General features: G+C 38.5%; 1 protein-coding gene across 3 annotated transcripts in view; it reads right to left on the reverse strand.

Annotated features, from left to right (window-relative positions):
• Positions 1-23,851, reverse strand: part of RXFP1 (relaxin family peptide receptor 1) — a 131,871-nt gene that overhangs the window by 75,633 nt on the left and 32,387 nt on the right. The window lies entirely within an intron of this gene.

Here is a 23,851-nt window from a genome sequence, read left to right on the forward strand (position 1 = left end):
GATTTATATAAATTTTAAAGATTATTGGAGCCTCCAAATGTAGTTCTGTTACTTACTATCCTTACCAAGTTTGTACATGTTTGGAACTTACTAGAATATTGTCAATTAAAAGAAAAAACAGAATAGCTTGAATTGTCAATAACATTTATTATATAAAAATGTGTTTGTGATCTGTCACCAAGACGTGAAAAGAATAAAAAAGACTATTTTCTTTGTAAGATGCAGCATGACATTTTAATAACAGGGCAAGTGACATCTTTATACAGAAGAAATCTAGCAATGTCAGGTTTTGACTGTACTTAGTTGTTTCAGAGCACATCATTTGATGAAGGAAATAGTTAAATCTATGTAATAATGAGCTGTGTTGTAAGTGGTGTTCTCACTTGTGAAATTATTTTTAATTATTTTTAATTTTTAAATTATTGTAGTTTAATTTTTTTTAACGTTTATTTATTATTGAGAGGCAGAGACAGACAGAGCATGACAGGGGCAGAGAGAGGGGGAGACACAAAATCTGAAGCAGGCTCCAGGATCCAGCTGTCAGCACAGAGCCTGATGTGAGGCTTGAACTCATGAACCGAGAGATCATGACCTGAGCTGAAGTTGGACGCTTAACTGACTGAGCCACCCAGGTGCCTCTCACTTGCGAAATTATTTTAAAATTATTTATCAATATTTTTTCAACAAATTGATTAAAATGAAATCAAAGGATTTGTATGCCGCAGGATGGCCCTGGCAGGACATCACATATTTCAGAGACTTCAAGTGTACGTAAAATAAGGTAATCTGTGTTGATACTGACTTCTGATGTCTTTATTAATTTTTTAAATTAATTTTTGAAGAACAAAATTTAAAAATCAAGGGTTTCAGGGATACCTGACTGGCTCAGTTAGTAGAGCATGTGACTCTTGGTATTGGGTTTGTGAGTTTGAGCCCACCATTGGGTATACAGCTTACTTAAAAAAAAAAATCAAGGATTTCAGAAAAATTCTGTGATGAGTTGTCAGTCTTCAGCTGAGAGTTACTATTTGAAGATGTTTTAACTAGACGAGACACACCTGCCTGTGTTTTCATGCTGCTGTTTTGAAATTCTCTTCTGAGTAACTTACTTTTAGGGATATTATGTTTTTACGTCCTATCTTTTAAGTTTATATTTAGAAGCAGATACAGCCCTTCAATGATTGTGTCATGGAATGAGTTCTACATTTTTATAACATTATGATTCAAAAGATACATTTAAGGTCTTAAATAGTGATATTTTAAAAATAACTTTGATATTATCTCAGATTTAAAGTTGCAAATACAGTATAAATAATGATTTTTCCTCCTGAATCATTTGAGAGTAAGTTCCTGACTAGATGCTCCATCACCCCTAAAAACTTCGGCTGTGTTTTTTTCTCTAAATAAGGATGTTCTCCTCCTATATAATCATGCTAGAACCATAAAAATCAGGAAATTAACATTAATACCTTATTACCATTTAAACCACAGAATTCATTCACTTCTCACATACTGTTCAAAAAATGTCCTTCATAGTAAAAGGATCTAGTTTATAATCCTTGTATTTAATTGTCCCATTTCTTTAGTTTCCTTTGATCTGGAATAGTATCTTAGTTTTTCCTTATCTTTCATGACCTCAACACTTTTGAAGATTGTAAGTTAAATATTTTGTAGAATGTCCTTAAATTTTGGTTGTATGATATTTCATCAAAATTAGATTTAGATTATGCAACTTTGGTAAGAAATTCACAGAAGTGATGCTTATTTCAACCTGTCAGGTTATGCAAGATTTGATTTGTCCCATTACTGATGATGATCACTTTTGGTCGCTTGGTTAGGGTGATATCTGCAAAACTTTTCCACTGTGAAGTTAGTCTTTGTGATTAATAAGCATTTTTGTAGGGGCACCTGAGTGGCTCAGTTGGTTAAGCCTCCAATTCTTAATTTTGGTTCAGGTCATGATCTCATGATTCATGAGTTTGAGCCCTGCATCAGGCTCTGCGCTGGCAATGCGGAATCTGCTTGGTATCCTATCTCCATCTCTCTCTGTCCCTCCCCTGCTTGCTTTCTATATCTCTATAAAAATAAATTAAAAAAAAATTAAAAATAAGTATTTCGTGGAAGGGTGTCCAATTCCTAGCTAACACCATATGGTCCAGTCTAGTTTTCTCCCTTTACATATCTTTAGCTCCCCTTTCTGACAATGAGAAAGTGCTTTCTATTATCCTTAATATAGTTATTATCTTGACAAATCCTCTTCCTGCATAGTTACCTTCCTCACCCCTCTTCAGTTCTGACTCCCAACAATGGACATTTTTCCTGCATGAGCACTCTCCTTGCCCTGTTAGCCATTTGTTACAGAATGCCAGGCACCACCTTCCTCTGTGGACACCCTCCTTATCCCATTGTGGCCCCAAAATTCCTCTCTGGGATGCCATAGGTCCTCTGTCACATCCAGCACAGAAGAATACCTTTCTGTGGTTCACCAAATAGCTTTAGGGCTCAATTGTTCAGGAAGAGAATGATAGAGTAAGGGGCAGGTAAGTGATGGTTATAGGAAAATTTAGGAGAAGTTGAAGGGGATCATCTTATACCACTCCCAAATGTGCATGCTACTTTGGCATAAGTATTGTTTTAAAATGAAGACAATTGAAAATAAGCAAACATAGAGCCCTCCACCCTTCCCCTATCTGCCTAAAAGCAGGACATATATTTCCCTTTGTAAGGGTGTCTTCCTCCTCCCTCCATACCAGGAGGAGAACAGCTCTTGTCACTGGAGATGGAAAGTTGGCACCGAGGTGAGTCTGCACAAACAAACATTATTAAATAGACCCTTCTCTCTCTCTCAGGACTAAAATCTTAGGGGTTTCAATAAACACTTTTTGGAGGCTAAGTTCCAAGTGATTTATCATTAGTGAAATAAAATTTAGCTTCTACTTTTTTGACAGACCTTGAAAGAAATGCACAAGCACTTACAATTTTGCCTAGGAAAATGCACAAAAGTGCCACTTCAGTGAAATTATAACTCTTACTCTGTAGCAAACTTAAATGCGAACATGGAAAATTTTAACATGGTTGCTCTGAAGTCAATGCCTTAAGGGCATCTCTGTTCAGTTAAATTTAAGTAGTGAGTGTAATTGGCACATTTAATTAAAATGTTTATTGTGTTTCTGTACAACTTTGACTTGTGTAAAAACTAAGATGGGAGTTTCATTGGATTCTATAACTTATTTCCAGCATTTGAAATCCTCCTCACAATCTATGGAAAATATGCAATATTCTATTTTCTTAGATAATTACAGCATCAAAAGTATAGAGGTAGTTTACTACCTTGTTAGGAAGTAAAATACACACACACACACACACATACACACACACACACACACACACACACACACACACTGACACAAAGACAAACTTTCCCTGTATTCAGTCCATTTGTTTTAAAAAAGATAATTTCTATCTTAAATGATGACTATCAATAGCTATTTAAGATGTTTAGAAATAAAAAATAGAAGTATCAGATGTGGGGGTGCCTGGGTGGCTCAGTTGGTTAAGCATCCAACTCTTGATTTTGTCTCAGGCATGGTCTCAGGTTAGTGAGATCGGGCTCCATGTCAGGCTCTGCACTGACAGCACACAGCCTGCTTGGGATTCTCTCTCTCCCTCTCTGCCCCTCCATCTCCCCTGCTCACACTCTCTCTCTCAAAATAAATAAATAAACTTAAAAAATACCGGATGTAGTGGAGGATTGTTAAATAAATTACATGGTGTAGTTTCAGAACTACATATTTGCATATGTTGAACAATAGTCTATATTGTTTGTTCTTATTTATATAAAATAAAAGCTATATGTGTGTTTATAAAATGCTGATATATTCACAATGAACTGTTAACAGTAGTCATCTTTGGGAAATGGGACAAATAATTTCAGGAAAAATGGGAGATTTTATTCTGCAGTTTATACCTTTAAGAAAAGAAAATTTGGACTTGTGTTTTAAAAATGAGTATTCTTGGGGCACCTGGGTGGCTCAGTCGGTTGAGTGTCCGACTTCGGCTCAGGTCAGGATCTCGCAATTTGTGAGTTCAAGCCCCGTGTTCGGCTCTGTGCTGACGGCTCAGAGCCTGGAGCCTGTTTCAGATTCTGTGTCTCCCTCTCTCTGCCCCTTCCTCGCTCATGCTCTGTCTCTCTCTGTCTCTCAAAAATGAATAAACGTTAAAAAAAATTAAAAAATAAATAAAAATGAGTATTCCTTTAATAATAATAAAAATAATCTGAAGTTATTTATAGACAATTCAAATATGTGAAAATTTGGTTTCTTAGCTATAGATTAAAAACCTGATTGTAATATTAGTCAGCTCTCTTTAGACCTTTTGAAAGAAGGTGAGTATGAGATCAGTGGTTCTTAGTCAGGGATGATTTTGTTCCTCAGGGGTCAAATGGCAAAGTCTGGAGACATTTTTTACGTCACAACTTAGGGGGCTGCTATTAGCATCTAATTAAGGTAGAGTCCAGGGATACTGTTAAACATCTCACAATGCACAGGAAACCTCCCCCCAAACAAAAACTTATCTGTCCTAATATGTCAGTAATACCCAGGATGGGAAACCCAGGACTTGTCATTGGTGAAGAATCAATAGGAAAACACTCCATGCCAGCAGATGACTAACACATGAGCTCACTTGCAGAACAGGCAATTGATTACTTCAGTGGCTGTTTATCCTTCTAGTGGAGACTTTCTAATTGATTTTAAGAGGTTTTAGAAATAGATGGACATTACCAGTGCAGCTTTTGTGTCTCTGGAAAGGTTGCAACTGCTATTGTTTTGACAACTGGGAAAGAGGTTGCACATTGTTATGTCCACTAGTCCCAGGGACTCATGGTAGTTAGACAGAATCATTTCTTAAAAAAAAAAAAATTAACGTTTATTTATTTTTGAAAGAGAGAAAGAGAGAGAGAGAGAGAGAGAGAGAGAGAGTGTGTGTGTGTGTGTGTGTGTGTGTGTGTGTGTGTGTGTGCAAGCAGGGGAGATGCAGAGAGAGAGGGAGACACAGCATCTGAAGCGGGCTCCAGGCTCTGAGCTGTCAGCATAGAGCCCGATGCAGGGTTTGAACTCATGAACTGTGAGATCATGACCTGAGCTGAAGTTGGATGCTTAACTGACTGAGCCACCCAGGCACCCCTAGAAAGAATCATTTCTTAAGTGCAAGAATTATTAAACAATGGGTTGGGTTACTAAGACAGTCTCGGGAAATTTTGAAAAATTGGATAGATAATTTAAGCATATTCTGCCAAAAGTAAAAGAATTGGCCACAGAATATTTTCAGGCTTCTTGAATGAGTTCCATGAATCTTTGAATAGCAAAACAGATGTTTTAAGGAAGATATTATTTAAAAAGAACATTTTAGACTTCAAATCTGAGAGTTTGAGATGTGTGTACTCTGTACACACAAAAAATATTGACAAAAATTCAATCATCTCTACCTCAAGAGAGCTGAAAAATTAGCCAAAAAATTCCTTTGTCCTGACAAAAATCCGGGTACTTAATATCTCTGAATTTTATTGCTTCAGCCCAGTTTCTCATTATAAATATTGTATTATGATCTTTCTCATAACTTATGCTCCTCCAGATAAATTAAACACTTGGTTTCCCAAGAAATATGCCTTTCTCTAGGAGAAGAGGATTAAGAGTACACTTATTGTAAAGAGCACTGAGTAATGCATGGATTGTTGAATCACTATAGGGTACACCTGAAACTAATATAACACTGTAGGTTAATTACAATTGAATAAATCAATAAAATAACATTCTGCAACAAACACAAAGAAACCATTCTTCCACCAACAATAACAAAAAAATATGACTTTATCATTGCCTGTCCTGATTCCAGTTTGACTTAAAACCTCACATAGAACTGACTGACTGTTTGCAGTCCCCAAATATGTCATGCACATTGCTGTTACCTACCAATAAAATGACAGTACATAGGCACTGGGATTTCTTCATTTACTTGCCAATATCCTGTGCTTTCTTTAGGATTCAGGTATTACCTTCTTCTGAAAGTATCTAGTTCTTTAGGCTGGGTTGTATACCTACTCTCCTTTTTCTTAGCATTCTGAACCTATCTCATTTCAACGGCCCCTGTTGCACTATACTGTAATTGCTGCCCACATGTCTCTTCTGTAAGCTTTCTTTTTTTAAGAATTTTTTTAATGTTTATTTATTTTTGAGACAGGGGGAGACAGAGTGCTAGTGGGGGAGGGACAGAGAGAGAGGGAGACACAGAATCTGAAACAGACTCCAGGCTCTGAGCTGTCAGCACAGAGCCTGATGCAGGGCTTGAACCCACAAACCGTGAGATCATAACCTGGGCCGAAGTCGGACGCTTAACCGACTGAGCCACCCAGGTGCCCCAGCTTTTTGAGGGCAGACCGACCATGTCTCAAATCATGGTCATATTCTCTGTGCTTAACATTATAGTATAAGATGGCAATAAATACTTGTGAATGAATGAATAAATGAATGAATTAGAATGAAAGATATGTGGTGAACTGAATTAACTGGAGATGGACTGAATTTTCATTAGCCTTATCTACTCACTGTCACCAGCGTAATAGTCCATGTCCTATTTCACTCATATTCTCCCTATATCATTAGCCTAGGAGAGCATAAGAACATGCCTGTTACAACTAATTTCCTATAAAAACCAAAATTTTTTAAACTCAGTTTTTTTAAACTGAGAAAAACTAGGAAAAACATGTTAAATTTTTATTAAGTTCATATCTTTCATATCTTTCCATTAGATTTGATATGGTTTTTAAAAATCTTGGCTTATGTAGTAGCTTCTTACCAGATACGTCTCCTGAGGCAAAGGAAACAAAAGCAAAAATGAACTATTGGGATTTCATCAGGATAAAAAGCTTCTGCACAGCAGAGGAAACAATCAACAAATTAAAAGGCAGCCAGTGGAATGGGAGAAGATAGTTGCAAATAAAATATCTGATAAAGGGTTAGTCTCCAAAGTCTATAAAGAACTTACCAAACTCAACACCCAAAAAACAAATAATCCAGCGAAGAAATGGACAGAAGACATGAATAGACATTTTTTTGAAAGAGGCCATATAGATGGCTAATAGACACATGAAAAGATGCTCAACATCACTCATAATCAGGGAAATACAAATCAAAACTACAATGAGATATTACTTCACACCTGTCAGAATAGCTAAAATTAACAACTTATGAAACAACAGATGTTGACAAGGATGTGGAGAAAGGGGAACCTTCTTGTGCTGCTGGTGGGAATGCAAACTGCTGCAGCCACTCTGGAAAACAGTATGGAGCTTCCTCAGAACGTTAAAACCCAGCAATTGCACTAGTAGGTATTTATACAAAGGATACAAAAATGCTGATTTATACAAAGGATACAAAAAAGGCTCTCAATGGAGCCTTTTTCAAGGGCTCCTTTTTACAGTCTCTTATTTTATGAAATCCTAGACTGGAACAGAACAGTGTCCTGATGTTTACAGTGTTCCCCAGAGGGGACAGAAGTAGCCAAGAAGCTAGCCAACTGGGAGAGGTCTGACGAGCGGGAGGAGGATAATGCAAACTGACCAATGTGAAGCCGACTGCAGGACGGTATGGGGAAGCAGATGCCTCTACACCAGATATGACAGAGCCAGGGGACCTGGAACTAAGCATGGGTGGTGCGATTTCCCGGGCGAATGATCCAGCAGTGGACCATAGGACCAAAAGCAGAGGCCCCTCCCACCACAGTCTAGATGACACAAAAACTATGGCCCAGCTTTGGTCACTTCTGGAAAAGAGAGAAGAGAAGAAGACAGAGAAGGTGGAGAGCTTTGAATTGGCAAAATATTTACCCAAAAGATACTGAAGGGAAAAAGCAGTGGGAAGAAAATAAGTGATTGGATTACCTGGAAGTACGTTAGGTTTTCTTTCATATGCAGGAGTGGACATTCAGATTAATTTCATTTACTGAGAAATGAATTTCCATTATTCTGCCCTTAAGTTTCTAAAAGGAGTTGTACTGCTTCTGTTTTACTTGTGTCTAAATTGTAGAGTTAGAGCACATTAAAAAAATGGCATATTCTATTGTGTGTGCATTTTAAAAAACTGATTTAAATCAAGCATTGTGGAGTTCAAAATATATTTAAAATGGGTTCTTTCCAGAATTACAGAATCACTGAGAAGAATACCAATGTTTATCTACTCAAAGGCTACCAAGGTTCTGCCACGCAAATCCTTTCCGGAAGAAGGTAGCTCCTTAAGAAAAGTGTGTAGGATTAGCTCATCTGGCATCTCTGGGAAAGAGCTGCTTGGTTTATTCTGCATGCTCAGTGATGCGCTCTTCCTGGGAAGCATTTGAAAAATTGTCATTGAGGGAATAAGTAGTAGCCCTTTAAACAGAATAGTTGAGATTCATGAATTTGGCTGTTGTTGATTTGCAGCATTTAAAATATATCCCCTATAGATTTACTTTTATGGCAAAGCCGTAACTTCAGTTCTATCCAATTCTGTTTTTTTTAGACCTGCACTGTTGTGGCTAAACTTGACAGGAGAAAAGCACATGATTCATTTCATAACAGGACCCAAATGTTGGGGGGCTCTTAAAGCTGCTAAGAGGAGCCCCACTGGTCCTCCCGCTGTATCTCCCCACAGATCGCCCTCATACGTTCTTCGCCCTTGTTATGGATGAACCCTCTGTGCTCTTGCTGAAAGTTGGCCCATTCTCTGAGCTCCAGGCACCACCTCCTCTATCCTACTCAGGACACATTTCAGTGGTTCCTTCCTCGTGCTAAGCATTATCAAATTTTACCTCTCACCTGGCTCATTCTCAACAGTCTGAAAACGTGCCGTTACCTCTCCCTTCTTTTTCTTTTTTACATCTCCCTTCTTAAAAACAAAACAGAACAAAGCAAGAGAAAAAGAATTTTGTGATCCCATTTCCCATACTAGTTCCATTTCCAGTTTTGTCTCCCCCTTTTAGCAAAACTTGTCAAAATTTTTCTATACTGGTGTTTGTGATACAACTTTTGTGTTTAGCTTTACCTCTAAAGTGTTGGGAAGCTATTGAATACAATATTAATCTTCCTTTGTGAATTTAGGTTATCATGTTGAACAGTACAAGAATGCCTTTAAGGCACTTTGAGGGAATTTGTGTCCTATAAATTTGGCCACAGACTCCTGCACTTTGAGTTGTCAACTTTGTATAGTTTTTCTCCAAAATTCTTCACCAGGTGTTGCATCACCCATCATTAATTTGTTTGCCTCTGTAGTCTCAGTATCTTCATTACTATTTTTAATTTTTTACTTGAACTGGCTGTAGCTACAAATGAAGATACTGAGACATGGTAAACTTCTGTGTAAAGAATGAGTCAATATGCTATGAATGAGATCCTGAAAAGGACAAAATTCTTTTTCTTCTTCTTTTGTTTTTTAATGGTTTTTAAGAATCAAATTAAAAAATTTTTTTTAAATGTTTTCCTATGTTGAGAGAGAGAAAGAGAGAGCAAATAGGGAAGGAGCAGAGAGAGAGGAAGAGAGAGAATTCCAAGCAGCTCTGCATTGTCAGCACACCAGTGAGCCAGCCAGGTGCCTCAAGAATGAAATTTTTTTGGGTTCTAGGATATGTGATCTACAATTGGGTGAGATGTTATTGTAAACATTTTTTAGAGCTTAGTATTCTGCCATAATAAGCATTCAGTAAGAATTTATTGAATGGATGCACATATTTCCCAACACAGAGAGCAGCCAAGATTTCTGAATTTTCTATTTATGCATTTTTAGCATATTTCTCAAACTATGACAAAACTGTTTTTCCTGACTATCCAACCATCACATTTTATTCCTACTCACCGGTACAACAGCAGTAAGCTTTATTGATTACTCTAGTAGTGCAGCCAAGAAATAGAGATCTTAAATCAAGGGCAGTTGTATTTCTTAATAGCTCTTCCATTCAGTACCTTATTTCCATTCCTACTGTCTCAACTTATTTCAATCCGTATGATATCCTGTCCAGGTAATAAATTTTTAATGGTTTCTTTTTTGATCGCACTTTAGCCTTATAGTCAAACGGCCCCAACTTGCCGTAACCTGCTTTTTAAAACCTAAAAATCCATTACTTTAACTTTTCCTCTGATCAGCAGTTCTTTCTTTCACGTTTTTGAGCACTTATATGTTAGGCCCTAGGCTAAGCATTTTGCATGCCTTGCTTCATTTTATCCTCATAATAATTCCATTAAATAATTATCAATATTACCTGACTTTAAGGCTTAGAAGGGAAGGCGTAGAGGAGTAAGTTGCTTGGGATCCAAGAACTGGTAAGTGGCAAAACTGATTCAGACTCATGGCCAACTCATTCCAGAGCATGCGTTCTTAACCATGGTGCCTCTACTCATTCCCCCCATATTAACCTGCTCATGAGCCCCTGAAAAATTTTCAGATTTTGGCCTTCCTTTTTTGGCATATGATGGTGTCCCTGCATTTCTTCTTTTTCTAAATCTTACCTTTCATGATCAATTATCCTTTCTGACTGACTTCCTTTTGGATTTCTATTCTGGGTGAAATGTCTTTCTTTTGAAATCTTTCAGTGCAAGGATGAGATACTGCTTTATCAGGGTATTTTGTATTTGTGTTTCCCTGGATGTTCTAAGATATTTCCCCAAAGGTCAAAGACAAACATAATGCATCTAAACAGACATTTTCTTATTGTTTCTTGGCAGATGGTATTGGAGATGGCGGGTTTATAAATTCAGACTCATGGTTCATATGGAACAATGATTCCCAGTGAAGACAAGGATTTCTTCCCATGGTTGCTCCTTACTTATATTTACTCATATTTAGAGAGTAAAAAAAAAAAATTAAAAAGGGGGAAAACACAATTCTCATTATCTTTCCTCTCTAGAGAGGTCTCCAGAAATAAACAACTGAATTGATAAATCCTTGTGGAGAACGTTATATTTCAGTGGCCAAGGTATGGGCAAAAGGGACCAAGCAGAACAAAGTGGACTAGTATGCACCATATATTCTGATATTCACAGTAAATACTGATGTCCAGCAGACTTATGTTTTATTCTTGGCTATGCATCTAAATTGATGGGCAAATTTGGGCAAGTCACTTCATCTTGCTGGATGTGAGGTTTCCTCCAATGTTGGGAGAGGAGACAGTACTAGCTCTTGTAATGTTATTTGATTCTGGGTGGAAGATAAAATGTTAATGAAAATATTTGAAAGTTCATCTTTCAAGGGGAAGTACTAGGAAGAGAAGATACATGAAGAAAAATAGGGAAGAAATATTGAATGAAATTGAGAAGTAGAGAATGAATACAGTTAAATAGTGATTGGGAGGAGACAGAGGAACTTCTAGTTGCCTGCTTATTATTTATTTCTTCCTCTCCCTTTCATAATGGAATCCTGCCTCCCTTTTTTTGTGGTGACAATGTGTTCAGTACTGGAAGATAAGATGACAGGCCTCAACAATAATGGTACTTCTATTTCCTGTGTTCCCTGCTTCCTTGGCAGTTAGGCGGGCTATGTGACCAAATACCCACCAATGAGATCTAAGAAGTAGAAGTCTTCTTGGGGAATTTCTGGAAAAGCTATTGCTTTCCTGATAAAAAGGGAAAAATGGAGCTTCATGTCAGTTTTTCTTTTCTTCCTGCTTTGAACATGGAGTTAATATCAGGTGCTACAGGGATGCCTGGGTGGCTCAGTCAGTTAAGCATCCAACTCGTGGTTTCGGATCAGGTCATGATCTCATGGTTTGTGAATTTGAGCCCCACATCTGGCTCTATGCTGATGGTGAGGGGCCTGCTTGGGATTCTCCCTCCCTCTCTCTCTTTCTCTCAAAATAAATAAATAAATAAAATTAACAAAAAATTACTTAAAAAATGATCTGATGCTACAGTCGTCATCTTTGCATTCATCAGGAGATAAGTGTTTAACACAATAACCAATGCACAAAAGATGGTGGAGTGAAAGATAGAGCCTAGGATCCTAATGGAATGGCTAAACAGCTGATCCAGTGCCAGCAAGCACTTACTTCTGGATAGTGTTCATCTGAGAAAAACAAACTCTCATTTGTTTAAGCCACTGTTGCTTGGTCCTTCTCTTTGCGGCACCTAGAATGCATTTCGAATACAGAGGGGATTTATGTAAATAATGATACAGACTCCCTTCCCTGGAGGGGAGTAGGAGAACTATGAGCGTAGGCAGGTAAAGGAAGGTAGGAAAATGAAAATGATTGCCAACAGGTGAAGGCAAAGTGTGCGTTTAGGGTGAAGGCTCCAGAAATGACCTTAAAAGTTAGGATAGATAAGTGTGACAATGAAAAGAACAAATGAGGCATGGAAACAGGGAGTTCTGTGAGTCCTATTTGAAACAAAAAAATGATGTAATATGAAGAGGAACTTTAACAGGAGATCAGCCTCCATGTAGGCTTCCTCTGGAATATTTCTACGACAACTTTTGTTAACAGTCTTGTGTTCGCAGAAGGCATTATTTTAGGTATTTATAAAAGCATACCCTTGAATCAGACAAACCCAAACTGAGAATGTTTTACATAACAACATTCTTCAAAATTCATGTCATTGTCTTCAAATTAAAGGAGACTACAGAGCTGTGGTTGGTGAATGCAAGGTGTGATCCTGGATTGGAGCTTGGATTAGAAAAAAAAATAATTTTTTCTTTACAGAAAAATTAGGACAGTTGATGAAATATGAATATGGACTTTATAGTATGATTTTATCAATGTTAGATTTTTCTGAATTTAATCATCATATGGTGGCTAAGAAAATGTAATTCTTAGGAGATACAGCTTGAAGCATTTAGGAATGAAGGATCATGATGTCTGCAACTTATTCTCAAATCATTCAGCAAGAAAAAAAATGTGTAAGTTTGTATGATTGGTGAGAGACAGAAAGCAAGTGTGGGACAACATTAGCAACAGGTGGTCCAGGTGAAAGGTATGTGGGTGTTTGTCTACCACTTTTGTAATATCTTATAGGTTTAAAATTTTTCAACATAAAATTTAAAAAAGTTTAGTAAATATGTAATCTATTAAACCTACTATAGCTGAAAAGCTTTGTAAAGTTTCCAGGTTTTAAAAGTTTTATTATTTGAAAAATATTTAACCTCTCCTCTATCTGGTGTATGGGCACATAACCCACACAATTTTTGAATAAACATGAAGTTATCTGGACACTATCTATGTATGTGTGTGTGTAATATATGTACACTGTAAGATTTCTGAGAATTATGTGTGTGAGACACAAATAGCTTTAAATGCCAGACATATTATTTATAAGAGATGTCCTTCCATATTATCTGTGTGTTCATGACTTGGAGTTTGTAGTTATTCCCCCTATCTTTAACCCAAAGGACAATTTCAAAGGCATTTATAGGCTATGAGAGTTGCACAAGATTTTATCTGATGTGACATAGATGTCTCAAGGTACAGAGTAGGGATATTATACCTGAGGGGGAAATACAATAAGCAAGACTCTGAATATCATTAAGGGTCTGCTTCAGGCACCACTGACTATTGACTGACTGCATGTCCACAGGCTACAGGTTAAATGCCATTGCTTCCTTTTTAGAATTTCCAGGATGGCTATTATTTTGTTAATAACATCTGTCATGGACTTAATTTTAATGCTTTTCCATATAACTACTTATTATTCAGAAAAATCAAAGAGGTTTATTTAAATTTGAATACTGTATTTTCCTGCTTTTGCCTTTTCTTGGAATTATCACAACCTCAGACAATAGCAATCCTCAAGACTCGCTCCACACACCAGCACCGCATGTCCTCAGTGTAGGCTAAGTGTGGCTGCTGCAGGGCAGGGAGAGTTATTCTTGGGAGTTCCCAGTTATGCCATTGTGGATTTTTTGTGCAGGTTTCATAACTTCTCAATTTCCTCTTCTAGAACACAGGGGTCAGTAAATCTTCCTTCCAGGTTTTTTGGTATGATTAGATGAAGCTAATGGATGTGAAAGAGTCTCTCACTGCCTTTCACAGAGATCACATGTAGTACGTGCGAATTTCCCTTCTACGTCCATTGTTTTTAATTTCTAGAGTATTTCTATTGTGAGAAAGAGAGAGCATGCGTGAGCATGAGTAGGGGAGGGGCAGAGAGAGAATCGTAAGCAGACCCCATGTCCAGCACAGAGGCAGACACTGGGCTCCATCTTACGACTGTGAAATCATGATCAGAGCCAAAATCAAGAGTTGGATGCTTAACTGCCTGAGCCACCCAGGCACCCCATGAATATATTTAATAGAATCCATTCCCTCTAATCAATCATTGACCCATGAAATTGTAAGCATAATGGGCTGAATATTGGCTGAGATGTTAAGAGTCACATGTAGCCCACTTTGATGCTAAGACCCCCTCTGATACCAAGTAGATATTGCCTATACCTCTCTCTTCTTACTGATGTCTACTGAGAATTAGTTAATATTCTCCTTAATCTTTTGTAGGGCACCCTCACCCTCAAACCTTTCATGATTGATTTCTAATGAACATAGCTATCTGTGGGTACCTATTTGTGTTGTTGACTGCCTGACTTCCTATTTCTGTCTAAATTGCCATCTCAGATTAAGCTGAAGCCTATACTGGGAGATGGTTGCTAATTCAGGTCACCAGGTTAAGCAGTGAGGAAGAATTCATCTTCTTTGGTCATATTCTAGTATGGTTTTTGCCAGCTGGGGTCTCTCTGAGTGTCTGCCTGCTGACCTGCCCATCTGTACCCAGCTCATTAGACCAATAAATGGGTTGGATGCTCATCTGTGGCAGGTAAGGGGAAGCACCATTCCTCCAGAATTGAATTATTAAGTAGAGAAGCTGTAGATTATATGGCCATTTTCCTACATATTCTTCTCTCCTTTAAAAGAAAATTCCTTTAGCTTCTCTCTGATCCTTAAAATTCCTTTTGCCTTTTCTCACCTTTCAGGGATAAAGGAATGGCTTTCTCTCTGCCCTCACTTCACACCTGTGATCCTTTAGCAAGGGCTGGTGACTCTCTTTATAGCTATCCTGAATGTGCCAATGTCTTCTCCTCTTGGCTTTTTTCTTTCCTTATAGGGTCAGCCACTGTCTTTTCTTAGCTGTAGTTGTCTCTCACTTGGACTTCCTGCTTCTCTTTTCAACCTGTTCTCCATATAGCAGCCAGAGGGATCTTTCAAAAATAAATCACATCACAAAAATATCCTCTTTCAAAACTTATAATGTCACCCCATTGTTCTTAGGATAAAAATCCAAACTTTCTATCCTCCCCTTCTGACCTTACTTGAGTGAACCTTTCCTATTCACTGATTTGGTTTCTTTCCACTTTTCCTGCTTCACTTAATTTCATCCGTATTGACTGTCCTCTAGATGGGCTGTTTGTTCTTACTTTAGGGTCTTTGAGTTAGCTGTTCCAACAACCTGGATGCCTGGACTGTTCTTCGCCCGGGTCATGGCTGATTATTCCTCATTATTCAGGTCTCAGCATAAATATCCCTGCCTTACAAAAACTGGGGTCACCTATCTCAAGTCCCTCCACATTCCTAGCTGGTTACTCTCCTATTACACTATTGGTTCCCTCCCCGCCCTTCTTCTTCACAACACTTATCTCTATCAGGGACATTTTATTTATTAGTTTATTTTTTTGTTATTTGAATATTGCTCCCAGAATATAAATTCTCATAGGCAAGGGATCTTTCTTGTTTTGTCCACCATTAATTTCTGATGCCTGTATCAGTGCTAGACATATTGCAAGAACTCAAAAAAATATTAGTCAAAGGAAAGGAAGAATGAATAATTGCCTATGAATTTGAAACATTTGGAATAGTATTTTAAAATGGTGGTGCCTTGAAGATCTCTTTAAAGGCTGTGGCCTGGGCTTTTCTTCCAGACTCTGACTTGAGCTAGTTAGGGTCCAATTTCTATAAATATTCTCCAAACACATCCTGGGCCTGATGTTAGTGTAGTTGGCCATGAAGTCTTTGTTTCCTCAAAGGACATGAGGCCCTTTACCAGACCTATAGCAACTCTAGGGACCACAGATTTTTGTCTATGAAACAACTAGATAAAGGAAACTTAGTTGTATTTTTGGGGCAAGGGGAGGAAAGGAAGAGAAAATTAAGGGAAGAAAGAGATGCAAAGAGAAATATTTAAAATTAAGACTAGCTCTTCAGTATAGCTAGTGGTGGAATAACACCATGTTTACTCCAGCTGTATTCTGTCATCCCATGATAGTAAAAATCCTAAAGACAGGTTGGATTTTAGATTTAGAATCTAGAATATATATCTGTAAGTGAACAAATAATATAATCACTATAATCAAGTGAACAAAAATCAATTTTCCTATATTAGCTAGGTTTTCATGAATTGACAAATTGGCATGGAATTTACTTTTTTAAGGAAAACCATAAACAGAACTTTGTGCATTCTATACGTGTGGAATTCTTCGCTCACCACTGTAAACCCTAAATAGTACATCAATATTGCAACTCTGGAATGTATGTGATTTTTTGAGTCTGTTATTTTTTAAAAATGTTTATATATTTATTTTGAAAGAGAGTGAGAGAGCACATGTGCATGAGTGGGGGAGAGGCAGAGAGAGAGAGAGTGAGGGAGAGAGAAAATCCCAAGCAGGCTCCACCCTCAGCATGGAGCCCAATGTGGTGCTCTATCTCATGACCATGAAGTCATGACCTGAGCCAAAATCAAGAGTTGGGCATGCAACCTACTGAGCCACCCAGGTGCCCTCTGTGTTATTTTTAAGAGTTAATATATTTTCCAAATATGCATTTAATTTACACCAGAAAGTAATTTATCCAGTGGAAGGATTTGTTCAGCTGAAAGCAAATGCCTTGTTTTTTTTTGGTAAATGTATTGAAACTACTTTTTAGTTTTCTATGACTAGTAGTTGTAACATTTCTAATCATATTAGAAGCCATTAGCAATGGTTTTTACATAATGTTTACAATATTTCCCCAAAGAGCCCATTTTCAGTCATGTGTCTCTTTTTAGCACCATGATCTAACCAACTAAGCTAACTGGCCAACTCACTCATGTAGCTCCTTTAGTTTAATGCTTGAGTTAATAGTAACTTGCAGGAATACTATAATATGCTATTATTTTGAAGATGTTCTGGACAAGCTACTTTTCTAGATAGCATGACCATGAATGTGCAATTTTTAGGGAGATTAGAAGTATGCTGAGGGTCAAGGGCCTCTCTGATGCATGGTCAGTATTTGTGCCATAAACTTTCAGCACCATTTCACCCCATTCTTACTGTGCCCTTCATCAAGGAAACTTTAAGAAATAATGAATGTACACTTGGGCCTAAAACTTATCACAAGTAGTGTTATCGATTAAAACATGAACATATTAAAGCAAAGGGTAAAATTATATCTTACAGATATTATGCCTTGGCCCTATGAACACAATATTTTAAGTTACTTATATAAATACTGTTTTTCCACTATGGTGAGGTCACTGAGTATTGTGAGTTGCTGAGTAAAATCCCTGAAGTTTGTTTACTGATACTTTCTTAGTAACAGCTTTGTGCTGCCAAGTTACTCATTGATTAAAGAGTAGAGATTGTACTTCTAGATAGTACCCTCCATTTGATTCAAATAAACACTGTGGCCACCTATTGTTCATTATCGTATGTACTTTTGTTAACAATGTTTTCTATTATGTTTTGTCTTCTGACTTATTTTCAAATTGGATCCCAAACTTTATGCAGTTAAAGAAAACAGTGAGAAAATAACACATGAAAAACAAGAAACATGTAAATACAGGCACAGAGTGGATCACAAGAGTTTTGGGAACTAGAAGTAGAGATAGTAGTTGGATTTTTGTGGAGCGCAATGTCACAAAAGGCCAATATTATCATATTCAGTGTAGTAGACAAAAAGTTTGTCTTGTATTCCACACATATTTTGTGTATTTTATAGGTGCTAGACAGGGAGAAAATACATTAAAAATGTATCAAGGTCCTATGAAAACAATGTAAAACCCAGCAGCTAACTTGACTTGGTCACAGTCTTCTCTAGTGACTTGAGTGCAGTGGACACTTCCTTTAAGGGTTGTTTTCAACGGCTCAGTGATCTAGAAACCACTTTTGGTAAGCTGCTGGGATAATTTCCTAAAAGATAAATCTCTTTATATCATTCTGTGCATATATGACGAAGTCCATTGTTGAGCGTGGTTTACAAAGACTACATAATCTCGTTCCAAAGATCTTCTAGCTTCTCTAACTCCAAGCACTTGCTTTAGCCCTATTTCTTAAGCCACCCAAACTTCCCATCATTTCCTAAACCTGCCATGCCATTTCCTGCCCGCACTCTACCTGTTCCTGCCAGTGCTTTCTCTTTTTTTCCCCCAGGAAACAGTAAGTGGTAGATCTGAATTGAGTTCAGATTGCTTGATCAGTTTGCTTATCTGTAAATGGGAATAAAAATATTTGTCCTATAAAATGAGAGATAACATACCATAATTAAGTATCATGACTTTGGTGCTTGTATGATGAGTGGAAAGAACTCAGACGTGGGTGCCAGATAAACCCGAGTTCAAGTTCTAAATTAAGCACTTACGAGCTGGTGATCTTAGCAAGTTTCTAAATCTGAGGCAGTCCCTCATGTAGAGAGACGAGAATACATTACCCTTCAAGGTTCATGTGAGGATTTAATTAGACAACACCCTGACGTGTTTATCTTCAACCAGAACTTCAATAATGTAACTGACTCTAATTACAACTTCAGCAATATAAGTAATTCATGTTAATAATCAGAATATGGTAGCTTTGGTCTAGTACATTTTGTGTATCTAAGACAGCACATTATAATATATATTAAACTTTTGCAACAATTACCCTGGAATAAATTTACAAGTAGTGCAGATTCCTGGAGACTGATTGGAGGATGTGTGATAGCACAGCTTCTGGTGGAGGAGAGCATCATGTCAGACCACTCTTTGTTCCTTCCTAATATTTATCAGAAACTCTATTGTTTTACAGATTCTTATTTTTTTAAGCTTATTTATTTATTTTGAGACAGAGAGAGAGAGAGAGAGAGAGAGAGAGAGAGAGAGAAGGGGAGGGATAGAGAGAGGGCTCGATCCCATGAACCAAACCCATCATGATCTGAGCTGAAACCAAGAGTCTGATGCTTAATGGACTGAGCCACCCAGGTGCCCCTCACATATTCTGGAAGAAAGATAATAGATAGACACAATGATTTGCAATTTTTCACAATCTGAATAAAACTTTTATGTTTTGGTGTTTTCATCTATAATAATGTACAATATTATAATATTGTGTTGTTAGAACAGGAAAAGAAAGCATACAGTAAAATGTAGGGAAGAGAGATTAAAAATAAAAATTACAGAAAAGGTAGGTGTAAGTGAAATAAGAGAAACCAGTTTGGGCAACAGAATGAAAGAGTGGAAGGAGATGGTACCAGAAAGAATATAAGATTTGTGTCATGATATTTGAATTAGGATCCAAATAGGATGGGCACATTTTCATGTGACTTAAAAAACAACAAAACCACCAAATGATATTCCTTTGATAAAGTGAATAACCCTACCCACCATTATTTAAGTTGTGAATATTCTGATTTTTCTTTAGAATTTTCTTGAAAGTGAAAATAAATAAGTACTGAAGGACTCAGAGCACTGAGGTTTTCCCCAACCTATAGAGGTGAGTAAGCATGTGTGATGTCCTTAAAGCAGTTTTTTTTGAACTTGGGGGGAGCCAAATGGGAGGATGAAGCACCCTGTCAACTTGGAATCCAAAACTCCATTGGGGAAGGGGGAAGGCGAAAATCACTGAGGGAGCTTGGGGGATTACCCAAACAGAGGTGATTTCTTGTCCCAAATCCAAATATGCAGTCCAAGGAAAGGGCAAGTCTCTAGCAGAAGCCATGTGCCCTGAGTGATGTGAGGGGCCGGGGGAGCTGTGGCACAGAGGTAAGTCAGAACAGGGTCTGAATCAACCTCAAATCGCCCCAGGGTTCCTGGCAGATGAAGGACATTTGAGGATTTCTTATGCTGTTCCGAGAAGGCTGGCTATGAGCAGACAGTCAATGTAGGTGGGCATTGTTGCTGGGTGAGAAGCATGTGAATTATCTGGTAGCTGGAGAACATGAAAGTGTTTGAGTGCTTTGGTGAGTGCTGATGCCAAAATCCAACAGAGGAGCTAAACCTCACACAGGACTGACGAAGTTACTGTAGATGTTCATCTCTCCACCTGTCCTCCACTTTCATGTTTCAGAAGCTGCCTCTGAGCCTAGATGCTATTGGGCAGAAGGGGAAAATGGGTGGAGTGGATAAGAATTCTTAGGTGATTAAGATTGTATCTTTAAAAAAATTTTATTTTAATGTTTATTTAATTTTGAGAGAGAGAGAGACAGAGAGACAGACAGAAGGTGAGTGGCGGAGGGCCAGAGAGGGAGGTAGGGAGAGATAATCCCAAGCAGGCTTTACACTGTCAGCACAGAGCCCAAGGCAGGGCTTGAACTCACGAACCATGAAATCATGACCTGAGCCAAAGTTGGACGCTTGCTTAACTGACGGAGCCACCTAGGTGCCCTTAAAGTTCCTGATTTTTAAACCAAGCTACTTTGAATTAGGAAATTTAAATGTTTATCATTTTATGTAGGAGTCATGAGCTCTGAGTTTAGTCACAGAAACAAAATTTCACTTTTATGCATCTGAGATTTGTGGCCTAAAAATAAAAATTTGTGTATTATACACTATGTCTGATTTTGATATACTTAATATTAATGATCGGACAAAGCTATTATTCTGTGTGTGTGTGTGTGTGTGTGTGTGTGTGTGTGTGTGTGTGTATGTGTGTGTGTGTGTGTAATAGTTTACAACCTTTCCCTGCACCCTTAAATTTTATGACCAGAATGTTGGCATTGCCTTTTAACCTTCTTCTCTGAACTTCTCCCCTACCCTGTGTTTTCTGAGGGGAAAAAAACGCGAGAGGTGAATTTTCCTGAAAAAAGTAGACTAGAAAACACATTTTGTGCCCAAGGAGACCGTGTGGCAGAGGAGTGTGCTATGTCAGGAGTGTGTTAGGAATGAGGGTTGAGTGATGGGGGGCAGGAGACTGAAGGGAGGCCATGCAGTCTTGCATCCAAGAAAGAAATCTGGGGAGAGGAGTCAAAAAGTTCTTGGAGATTGAAGAGTAATAGAGAAGAGAGGCCATGGGACTTCAGTAGGATTCGTGTAGATTGCATAAAATGGAGGAGTCTAAATTTTTCGGAGGCATGAATAAAGGGAACGCCCTTGTTCTGTACGGGTGTCATTAAATGTGAACCCATTCTGGGATTGGATCACATATAATAAAGTTTACGCTGGTACTAACACCACCACCAACACATGAATGCCTCTGTTAGTTCCTTATCCTGCCTCTACGTCACAGACTGCTGGGTGATTTCACTGAATTCTTTAATGTCTTAAAACTTACTGCCCATCTGCAAACACTACTTATATTTATTCCATATGACGTGGCATCATTCTTGCTTTCATTCCTCCACAACACACTGCCTTGTCAGGTTCCATTCTTCTTGATCACTACCACATTCACTCCTCAGTTGTCTGTTCAGGTATTCATTATAGCTGTACCATAAGCAAAATGTGGAGGGGATTTAATCAGGACAAAACATTTGGCCTTGACCTATCTGTTCACATCTTAAGTTGATAATTCTAGCCTGTGTCTATTTGTATCCATCTTATACAACAGGCATTAAAGCTGTCATAGGTTGTAAACTCCTAGAGAGAAGGGAATGAGTCTGTTTAATTTCTTCATGCAGCTCCTCCTAGGTAATGACTACAATGGACCATGAGAATAATATTGAAGCCACTGTATATTACCAGCATAGAAACTTTGAAAAAGATGCCTAAGAGCCAGGAGAATGACAAAAAGATCTGTACAGATTTTTTGCCACTAAAGTGGATTTGATGGACAAATGATTTGCTCCATTATTTCAGGTCAACACTGGGGGTGAATGCTCAGTTGCTGAGAAAAGTTATGGGGTTTCAACAAATAAAAACAATCCCTCTTTCCAGGGAGCCTGCACTGTTGTGCTGTGGGCACTCAAGATCGGGGGTAAGGGCTGCAGGCAGAAGGGAAGAAACGAAAATCTAAATTTAACTTAGCTAAACTAGCCAGCTCTCCTGATTTTACCACAAAGAGGGAGGTTAAGTGGAGGTTAGGAGAATCGAACAGAAAGCATGACCGATGACGTCTTCTTGTCCAAGCTGGAAACGTGTGAGAAAGTAGAAACATTTATAAACCATGAAGCAGTTTTGCGGTGTCCAATAAATCAGCCACAACCAGGAGAGCAAATCTTCTGGACCATTGAAAATGAGTCAAACATTTCTAGCCTGCGCTGGGAAAAGCCTATTAAAATATCCAAAGGCTGGGGGTGAGCAGGAAGATGAGGGCAGAGGCTGAAAAGGAAAGACAAGGATCAGAGGTTTTGCGAGTGACCGAGGTAGTGGTGCCAGTTGTGTTCTGTCTCAGAAGCTAGTGCCTGATGCACCCGAGAGCTTAATCGGTTCTTTCCCTTAATTTATACCTGCACCATGGAACCTGGACAAAAGCTTTATCAAAACAGCTTTGTGTGGTAACTTACGTGATTTCTCTCAGATCCAGGCATGCACATCTCATGTCCATCAGCATGTTTTATCCTATAACATTTCAATTTCGAATCTGTGAAGTAAGATTTATCTGCTTGAATGGCTACAACACAGGAACCTGTAGGGTGATAATTCCCTTATACCGTGAGGATCAGATGGGGGCACCATCTTACTAAATGCTTCAAAAATGAGCCAGAATGTCCGTGAATGCAGGTAGCTGCAGAATGGATTGTGCATATGTGATCTGTCGAAAACCTGTTTAATAGGGAACTATCCTTCATGAAGGTCCTAACTCATGAGGGGGGATATTAAGGATAAGAGGTGGGTAGAACTAAGAATTCTGGTTGCAAGATGTGCGACCAAGAGACGAGAGTTTCTCTTTGTGTGTGTTTCGTCACGACGTATGGTGAGTCTGAGGAATAGAGAGAATGGTTAGGATGTAAAGGGAGAAATCAGGTGGTAGTGAGGGTGCAGAAGAGCTTGTTGATTAGAATTAGAAATCGATATCTGGGCCTCTTGGAAGTCAGGGAAGGAAATGCTGCTGATTCCACTTGGCACTAAGCAGCCTGAATGTGGGGGAGATGAAAAAGAGGAGAAACTGAGCACGCAGCAGGATCAATGCCTGAAGGAGGTGGGAAAGTGGCCAAGGAGACGTGTTCAGTGTCGGCATACCCACTTCATCTCAATGCAAAGCCTGCCTCCCCCCATAGGATAAAGAGGAAATCAGCCTGGCATGGTAACAGACAGCTTATTACCAGTGTGGGATGTATTTGCCACCAAATCATGAATCGTTAATGCCTTTGGGCAGCTTCGCACAGCAGTGAGGATGCGTTGCATTGCTTCTCTACGTGTCTCTGCCATCTCCTTGAAGTTGGGAGACGTGTGGCTACCATCTCAGGGAATTGTGTGTGTGTGCTGAGGCAGGGCGAGGGAGGAAGGAGCAAGTTAGGGTGACTCTATTCAGTATGAACACGGTCTCAAATGTATCTCCCTTCTCTGGGCACCAGCCTCGGCACAGGCAGAATGACAGAAGACACAGTATTCTTTTTTGGGGGAGACGTGATGGGAGAGGTCATGTGTGTAGGTATTTGGCAACCAAGCTATTTAGGGTTACCTGGAGAAAAGAAAGCATCTGTCTGAAACTAGAAGTGTCAGGAAGTGGGTCGCTTTGGTGGCTCAGTAGAT

This window comes from Panthera leo, chromosome B1 (genome assembly GCF_018350215.1).
Source record: "Panthera leo isolate Ple1 chromosome B1, P.leo_Ple1_pat1.1, whole genome shotgun sequence".
NCBI lineage: Eukaryota > Metazoa > Chordata > Mammalia > Carnivora > Felidae > Panthera > Panthera leo.